An 8,465-nucleotide genomic window follows, 5' to 3' on the forward strand; every position below is an offset into this window, starting at 1 on the left:
TGGACAGCTAGCTCTAGGTGCCCCTGGAGCTTTGTCCTCTGTGCTTCAGTTTGCTTGCTTAGTTCAGACTTTTACACTTTTATTTGGCTTTTTTTTGTTGTTTCTAAATATACCAACTGTGAGAATTTTGTATGTAAATTAACTTGGGTAGAATAAATGTTTAAATAGATCAACTATGAATGAGACATTTTTCATGCTAGATGGGAGGGAATCCAGTGGCTTATTGAGAAGCAAGGAGGAGGATGAAATGAGTTCTGAATTTAACCTCAGAGGAAATCTATATTCAAATCCTGCTTCTGAGAGTCACTAGGTAGGTGATCTTATATCTTAGTTCCATCATCTTACTCAAATAGGATCAATAATATGATGCTGACATTTATAGAGTATTTTAAAGGTCATAAAGAATTTGCATTTTAAAATTATTTTATTATTAATTTTATTTATTATTAATTAAATTATTAGTAACAACTCTGCTTGTGCTTTAACTCCTGGGGCCTTTGTAAGGTTCAGAAGAGACAATATGTGTAAAGAGTTATGAAAATGTTACTTTTACCATTATAAATCCTGAGAGATGCACTATTTTTCTAAAAACTGAAAATGGGCCCTTTTTTTTTTGTCCTTCTGAGAGCTTAGCAGAAAATGGGAGCCATGTCAATGCATGAAGCATTGTTTGTATCACTTTTATGGCCTTCCACTATGCTAGGCATTGTCAGGATCCAAAATTACACATGTCAGGGCTTATCTGAAAGGAGTTTATGATCTTTTTTTTTTTTTAAACGCTTACCTCCCATCTTAGAATTAATACAGTGTACTGGTTCCAAGGCAGAAGAGTGGTAGGCAATGGGGGTTAAATGACTTGCTCAGGGTCAGCTGGGAAGTGTCTGAGACAGGATTGGAACCCAGGACTTCCCGTCTCTGGGCCTAGCTCTCAATCCACTGAGCCACCTACCTGCCCTCCATTTTAAAAAATCCTTACATTCTGCCTTAGAATTAATATTGTATATTGGTTCCAAACCAGGAGAGCAGTAAGTGCTAGGTAATGGGGGTAAAGAGCTTATGATCTTATGCACATAAAATAATTTAAAATGTTATGAAGTAGAGTAAAATGCTAAATTGAGTATGTCTCAAAATATATGATCTGGAAACTGAGGCACAGTAATTTTCCAGTGACCTCCGTACTAGCTATCAAAGCCAAGATTCGAAAAAGGTCATTTCAATCAAAGTGAGTCAATAGGCATTTAATAAGCAAATACTGGGACAGCTAGGTTGCACAGTGGATAGAATTCCAGTCCTGGAGTCAGGAGGACCTGGCTTCAGATCTGACCTCAAACATTTCCTTTCTGTGTGACTCTGGGCAAGTTTCTTAGCTCTAGTTACCTAAACCTTGCTTGCCCTTATGTCTTAAGAGTTGTTACTAAGATAGAAAATAAGGCTTAATAAAGAAGCAAGCAGCTAGTATATTCCAGGCACTATGTTAATGCTGGAGTTTCAGAAAAGTACAAAACCAAACCAAAGATAAACCACTCCTGCTTTCTGGGATCTCACTGTCTGTCAGAGGTGACACGTCAACAACTATGCACAAATAAGCCAACAGGATAAATTGGAGATAATCAAGAGTGAAGGCCCTGGAATTAGGAGTGACTGGGAAAAGTTTCTAGTAGAAGGTATAGTTTTAGCTGGGATTTTGAAGGAAGCAAGGAAAGCCAAAAGACAAGATTTGGGGGGTGGGTGGGAATTCCAACATGGTGGACAGTCAATGAAAATTCCTTAAGTCAGGACATGAAATGCCTTGTTCAAGGAACAGCAAGGAGACTGGTGTCACTTTATTGAAGTACTGGGGAGAATAAGCCAAAGAAGACTAGAAAAGTAGAAGGGAAATTCTGACATTCTTTCTGCAACACTGCTGGGGAGAAGGAACTTCTCCTTTCAGTACTGAGAATCACCAACTGCTTTTCTGGACACCTTGAACTGAGAATCTCAGAGGCATCTGGAACTCAACAAGTCCAAAATAGAACTCATCTCTCTCTTCCCTCCCAACTCTCCTCTTTTCCAAATTTCCCTATTATTGTCCAGGGCAACATATCATCTCAGTGACTCAGACTTACAACTTCTCAATTCCTCTTTTATTCACTCTATCCAACATGTTACCAAAGTCTTGACATTTCTATCTGCATGCTATCTCTAGAATACATCCCCTTCTTTCCACTCACTTGGCTACCACACTGGAGCAGGCTCTCATCACCTCATGCCTAGACTCATAACTCAATAGCCTTTCAATTGATCTTTCTGCTTGCAAGTCTCTGCTTCCTCCACTCCATCTTCCTCTCAGCTGCCAAAATGATATTTCTAAAGCACAACTCTGACTGTGTTACTCCCCTACTCAATAATCTTCAGTAGCTCCCTGTTACCTCGAGGATCAAATATAAATCCTCTGCTTGGCATTCAAAACCCTTTACAATCTGGCTCCCTCCAACGTTTTCAGTTTTTTACACTTTACTCCTCTCCACACACTCTACAACCCAATAACACTGGTTTGTTTTGTTGTTCTTCACAAAGACTTTTCAGTGACTGTCCCTCTTACTTGAAATGATTCATCTCTATTTACTGGCTTCCCTGAATTCTTTCAAGACTCAGATCAAATCCCATCTCTGCAGGAGGCTTTCCTAGTCTCCCTACCCATTTCCTTTCCTCTGAATTTGCCTGTAGTTTATACCATATATATATATAGTTTATATATTGACTTCCCTGTTAAAAATATAAGTTTCTTGAGGGTAGGAACTGAGTTTTTGCCTTTTTGTATTCCCAACTCTTAGCACAGTGCTTGGCAGTAGTAACCCTTCAAAAACTTGTCAACTCATTTAAGTTCCATTCCAGAGACAGGAAAACTATGGGAACAATAGCTGAGGGGACATGTCCAGGATCTTCCTATTACAGAGTACAAAAGAAAACCCAAATTAGAACAAGACTCAAGATGTCCTTCTCTCAGTCTCCCAGAATCACATCCACAGGAACCTTAAACTATCTGGAGAAACCAAATATCTACATCAAAGGTATAGTCAACCATCCAGTTTCTTTTTCAGCTCTCTAGATGGCATATCATGTAAACCAAAGCTATGACTAATAATTTCTATTTTTCATCCATATGTTTGGCTTCATGTGGCTATAGCCATGTTCACTAAGAAACTGGTAAAGAAATGGAGATGCACAGCTCTAGATCAGGAAACAGTAGAAGCAAAACCCTTTGGTCTTGGATCTTCAATTATCCATTGACTTACTATTTTATTTTGAATGTATCTATAATACCCTTCAAATCAGCCTCTTTCTTCTCATCTGTACTATATACTGCCACCCAATCTTTCTCAGATACTATTTTGATGCTGTTACTCAGTTATTCAAAAATATTCAATGATTCACCATCATCTATAAGTAAATTCTAGTAAATGTCTAACACATGGTAGCTTACTGACTGACAGGTTCCAGTCTCCACATTTAGATATGTCTCCCTTCAACTCTAGCAGAAATCACACAGTTTTTCCTTTGTTGCCCTCCAAAGAGCTTAGGTAGAAGCAAAATTGGGAAGTTGGTCCAAAAGTTACAACACTGAATGTCACACTTGTGCATCCCCAGCATGAAGTGTTGTCCCGTCAGATCAGTTCCAGTCCTCTTGGCTTCACAATTTTATCTTGATCTTGGCAGTTGTTGAGGAAGGACAACAAGCTTTTTTACCTCCTCCCTGGTGAGTTCCTGTTGTTGGATTGAACTCCATCCGCTTGGCTTGTTTTTTAGAATAGGTGCCCCTTCCTTTCAACATCCAGTTCCTTCAACACCTTTAGGAAACACTTCTTACTTCCTTTGCAATGCAAAGCCTAGGCCTCCAATGAGCATTTGTCCTGTCACCTTGGGGTTACAAAGGTGCTGCTGAGAGGTGTTTTCTTTAGCTGAAGAACAACAACAGGGAGAGCTGGAGCAGGGTTGCCTCCTAGGCCATTATGGGTTCTGTGTTTGGCTGAAGTTGCCCAGGATATGGCTTCAAACCATCACTGTCCCCCATTCTTCTGGGAGCCACCAGTCAGAGTGGAGTTTGTGCCTCTGGCCAGAGTCCCACGTCAAGGATTCATCCAGAAATTGTTAACTGAATGTAAAGAGAAAACATACCCAGGAGGAGTAATCCTACCCTCTTCTTTGGCCTAACTTAAATCCTAACTCTAAATTCTGACTTCAGGAATTTTGTCTGCTCTTCTCAGGGATCCCACCATTAACTTAACTTCATCCTTCTTATATAGTAGAATCATACAAGAAATAAATGCTGAATTAATTAATGGCCAATTGCTTTGACTTCCATTGAGTCTGAAGTCAAAGCCCCTAGTCAGATGGTAAATATACATTCTACCACCTGGCCCTGGTTGACAAATGGTCTCTGCCTATTTCATCCTATTGCTCAGAAACATCTAGCCCAAAAGCCCCCTGAAGACTTCAGGGATTAGGTGATCTATGAAGGTACAGGATGAAATAGAAATAGACCTGGAAACAGAGTAGGTGAGATTTAATTCCTGGCACCAGTATTTACTAGCTTGTGACCCTAGGCAAGACAATGAACCTTTCTGAACCTCAGTTTCCTCATTTGTAAAATGAAGGTAATGGTATTTGCATTAATAGAGGTGTTATAAGGAAAGCATTATTTTTAAATTTTTATTTAATTAGTCAATTTAGAATATTTTTCCCTGGTTACATGAATCATGTTCTTTCCCTCACCTCTCCACCCCACCCCCACCCCTGACCCTGTAGCTGACACACAATGTGTCAAGGAAAGCATTTTTGAAACATTGAAGTGCTTTATAAATATGAGTAGTTGTTGTTAGTCATTGCCAAGACCCATTTTTTCGAGGGCAACTTTCTAATAGAGGTGTGTCCTCCATGCTTTAAAAAAGTCTATCCTTTTAGTTCATTATGGCATATCTCATTTCCTCTTCACATTAAAATTCCTAGAAAAAGCTATTTACACTTTTTGCTTCAGCTTCCTTAGCTCCCACACACCTCTCCATGCTGTTTATGTGCTGGCTTCTGACCCCCCACCATTCAAATGAAATTGCTTTCTTCAAGGCCATTAGTGATCTTAATTGCCAAATCCAATGGCCTCTTCTTAGTCCTGATTATCTTTGAACTCTCAGCAGCATTTGATTTTGTTGACCACCTCCTCCTCCAGTACAGTCTTTCCTTCTTAGTGATGGTCTCTCTTGATTTACCTTTTATCTCTCTGACCAGTTATCTTTGCTGGATAAGCTCCACCCCTTCATTACCTTCTGTCCCTACATTCTCTATTTTGATGAGCTCATTAAATCCCATGAGTTTATCATCTCTATGTACAGGTGACTCCCCAAAATCTAAATATCCAGTTATCCCTCCTTATCTCTTACCTGGATGTGCCATTCAGTCTAAAACAAGACTCCTGAATTCCCTGTTCTTCCAGTATCATCCTCCATTCTTCTAGTCACCAGATTCATAAATTTTGAGGTGTTATTCTTTATTCTTACTCCTCCACTATATATATATAATCAGTTGCCAAAGCTTATCAGTTGTCTTACATTTCTCCTCTTCTTTTCCTTCTCAACTACCACCTTAATTCAGACCCGCCTCACTTCTCACCTGGACTCCTGCAAAAGTCTCATGATTAGTCTCTTTTCATCCATTCTCTGTCCTCTCCAATCCTTCTTTCACATAGCTACCAAATTGATAATCCAAAAGCATGAGTCTTACTATGACTTCCTTGCTCAAAAAACTTCTGTGGTTCCCCATTGTCCTTAGGATAAGATATAAATTCCTTTATTTTGGAGTCTCATAGTCTGACTTCATCCTCTGTTTCCTGGCTTATTACAATTCCCACACTTCTAATTCTCCATATTGACTTCTCCATGTTCCTTGGATAGGACATTCCTTCCCCCATGCCTTGCCTTTGTCCTCCTGGTCTGAGATGCTCTTCCCTCTTCCTTCTGCCTCTTGAAATCTCTAGCTCCAGTCAAAGGCTTATCTCAAATGTTATCTCCTATAGAAGGTCTTTCTTCATTCCCTTCCAGTTGGTTGTTCTCTCCCTGAAAAATTACTTTGCATTTATTTTGCATATATTTGTATTCACTTCTCTCTGTACTTGTTCCCTTCCCTTCACCCTAAGTAAAATGTGTTCCCTAAGAGCAGAGCTTATTTTATTTTTGTCTTTGTATTCTTAGCACTGCCTAGGGCAAAACCTGGCACTTAAAGGTCTCACAGTAGATGCTTGTTGAATTGCCTTATACCAATCAACTCCCCTGTCTTTCCTCAGTTTCCTCATCAATAAAATGAGCCAGTTAATCTTGGTTAATCTTAGATAATCTCTGAGATCTCTTCTACCTCTCAATCTTCTGATCTATAGATCTGTAGATATGGCAGCAGATATGAAGAAGAGGTTAAACTCGAGTACTTTACTACACAAAGTAGATGTTTAGTGTTTATTTGATGAATTAAATATGGGAACTTTTTTTTTTTTAACAGAATACTAAAGTAAAATGAGCAAGGGATACTCATTCCACTGGGCTTTTTTTAAAGTCTCATCATTGCATTTTATCACTTCTGCTGCACCTCCTCATAAGATGGATAGAATAGAAGGTGCTGCTGACTTTATGGGGCTTAGTGGAGGGCAACTGTGATGCCATCTATATTCCATTTCCATGGGTCCCCATGCCACTTAGTCTCCAGCTGAGGATCTTTTCCCCTGTATCACAGTTGTAGAATTCTAGCTCTAGTTTGGGGTTGGACCAGAGGAAGATGCTAGAAAATTGCGATTGCCCAGCACAAAAGAGGGAAATATCTTTATCCTTTTCTTATCTACCTAGATCCAAGCTGGCACCAACAACGGAAGCAAGAGAGACTGCTCTTTTTCCACTCGAAATGCTTGTGTCTTCAGGTTGGAAGCAAGTATAGGCAATGGCCTTGGTATTCTGGCCAGGGCTCCCAGGGTTGCATTTCAGCTAAAGAACACTACCAGACCTGAGCCACTTGAGCTGTTTTACATGAGGTTGAAAGAATAATGAAGTCAGATGACCTGGGATCAAATGAGGGATGTGCTTGGTAAATGTTTGACAACTAAATCTTCCAAAAGCATGAACACTTTTTTAGGTCACATTCTTTGTGTGTGTGCACATATGTATGTTTTGATAATAAAATGTGATATTATCTAAATTAATTTATACATTTAGTGTTTATTTCAGGGTATTCTTTAAATCAAATCTGGGATTTCATGCATGTAGGGAACTTCCTAGTGAAGATCTTCCTTTATCAGTGTACCTTCTCTGCAATTTATAATTTTAAAGAGTTGAGAGGTCAGCTAGATGGTTCAGTGAGTTGAGAGTCAGACCTAGAGAGAGGAGGTCCTGGCTTTAAATCTGGCCTCAATCACTTCCTAGCTGTATGACCCTGGGCAAGTAACTTATCCCCCGTTGCCTAGACCTTACTGCTCTTCTTCCTTAGGATCACTGCACAGTATTGTTTCTAAGACAGAAGGTGAGAGTTAAAAAAAAAAGGGAATTGATTAAAGTAGTTATATGTAATAATAGTATTGTTATATGTAATAATAGTAATAAGAGGTTAAATGACTTGCCCACATGGCTATTTTTGTCACACAGCTTTTAAGTGTCTGAGGCAGAGGTCTCATGCTTAGTGCTCTATGTACTTTGCCACCTAACTGCCATAAATGAAAGTCATATATGAATTACCAAAGAAAAAGCTCCAGGATCAGATGGATTTATAAGTGAATTGTATTAAATATTTTTGTTGTTGCTGTTGAGTCATTTTCATGTGTCGGCCCACTTGGGATTTTTTGGGCAAAGATACTGGAATGGTTTGCCATTTCCTCCTCAAGCTCATTTTCCAGATGAGGAAACTGAGGCAGAGTATGTGACTTGCCCGGGGTCACACAACTAGTAAATGTCGGAGGCCAGATTTGAATTCAGATCTTCCTGGGTTCAATCCATTGAATCCAGGTACTCTATCCATTAATCCTGATACTTTATTCATTAGGTAAGAATTGTCTAATATTATATAAATTGATTGCAATAATAAGAAAAGAAGAAGCCAATCCAGTATCTTTCTATCTTGTAAATAAGATCTTAATACTTAAACTAGTTACCCAATTGTGCATGCCCTTTGACTATGCCATATTGCTACTGGGTTTCTCCATAGAAGAATAGAAGAAAAGGCTCTCTCCATAGAAAAGTATTGACTTTTGTTCCATCATTTTTCAGTTGTGTTTGACTCTTCATGACCTCATTTGGGGTTTTCTTGGTAAAGATACAGAAGTAGTTCACCATTTCTTTCTCTAATTCATTTTCCAGATGAGGAAACTGAGGCAAACAGAGTTAAGTGTCTTGCTTAGGGTCACCCAACAGTAAGCATCTGAGGTCAGATTTGAATTCAGGTCTTCCTGACTCTAGGCCTGA

This window comes from Monodelphis domestica, chromosome 2, assembly GCF_027887165.1.
Source record: "Monodelphis domestica isolate mMonDom1 chromosome 2, mMonDom1.pri, whole genome shotgun sequence".
Classification (NCBI taxonomy): Eukaryota; Metazoa; Chordata; class Mammalia; order Didelphimorphia; family Didelphidae; genus Monodelphis; species Monodelphis domestica.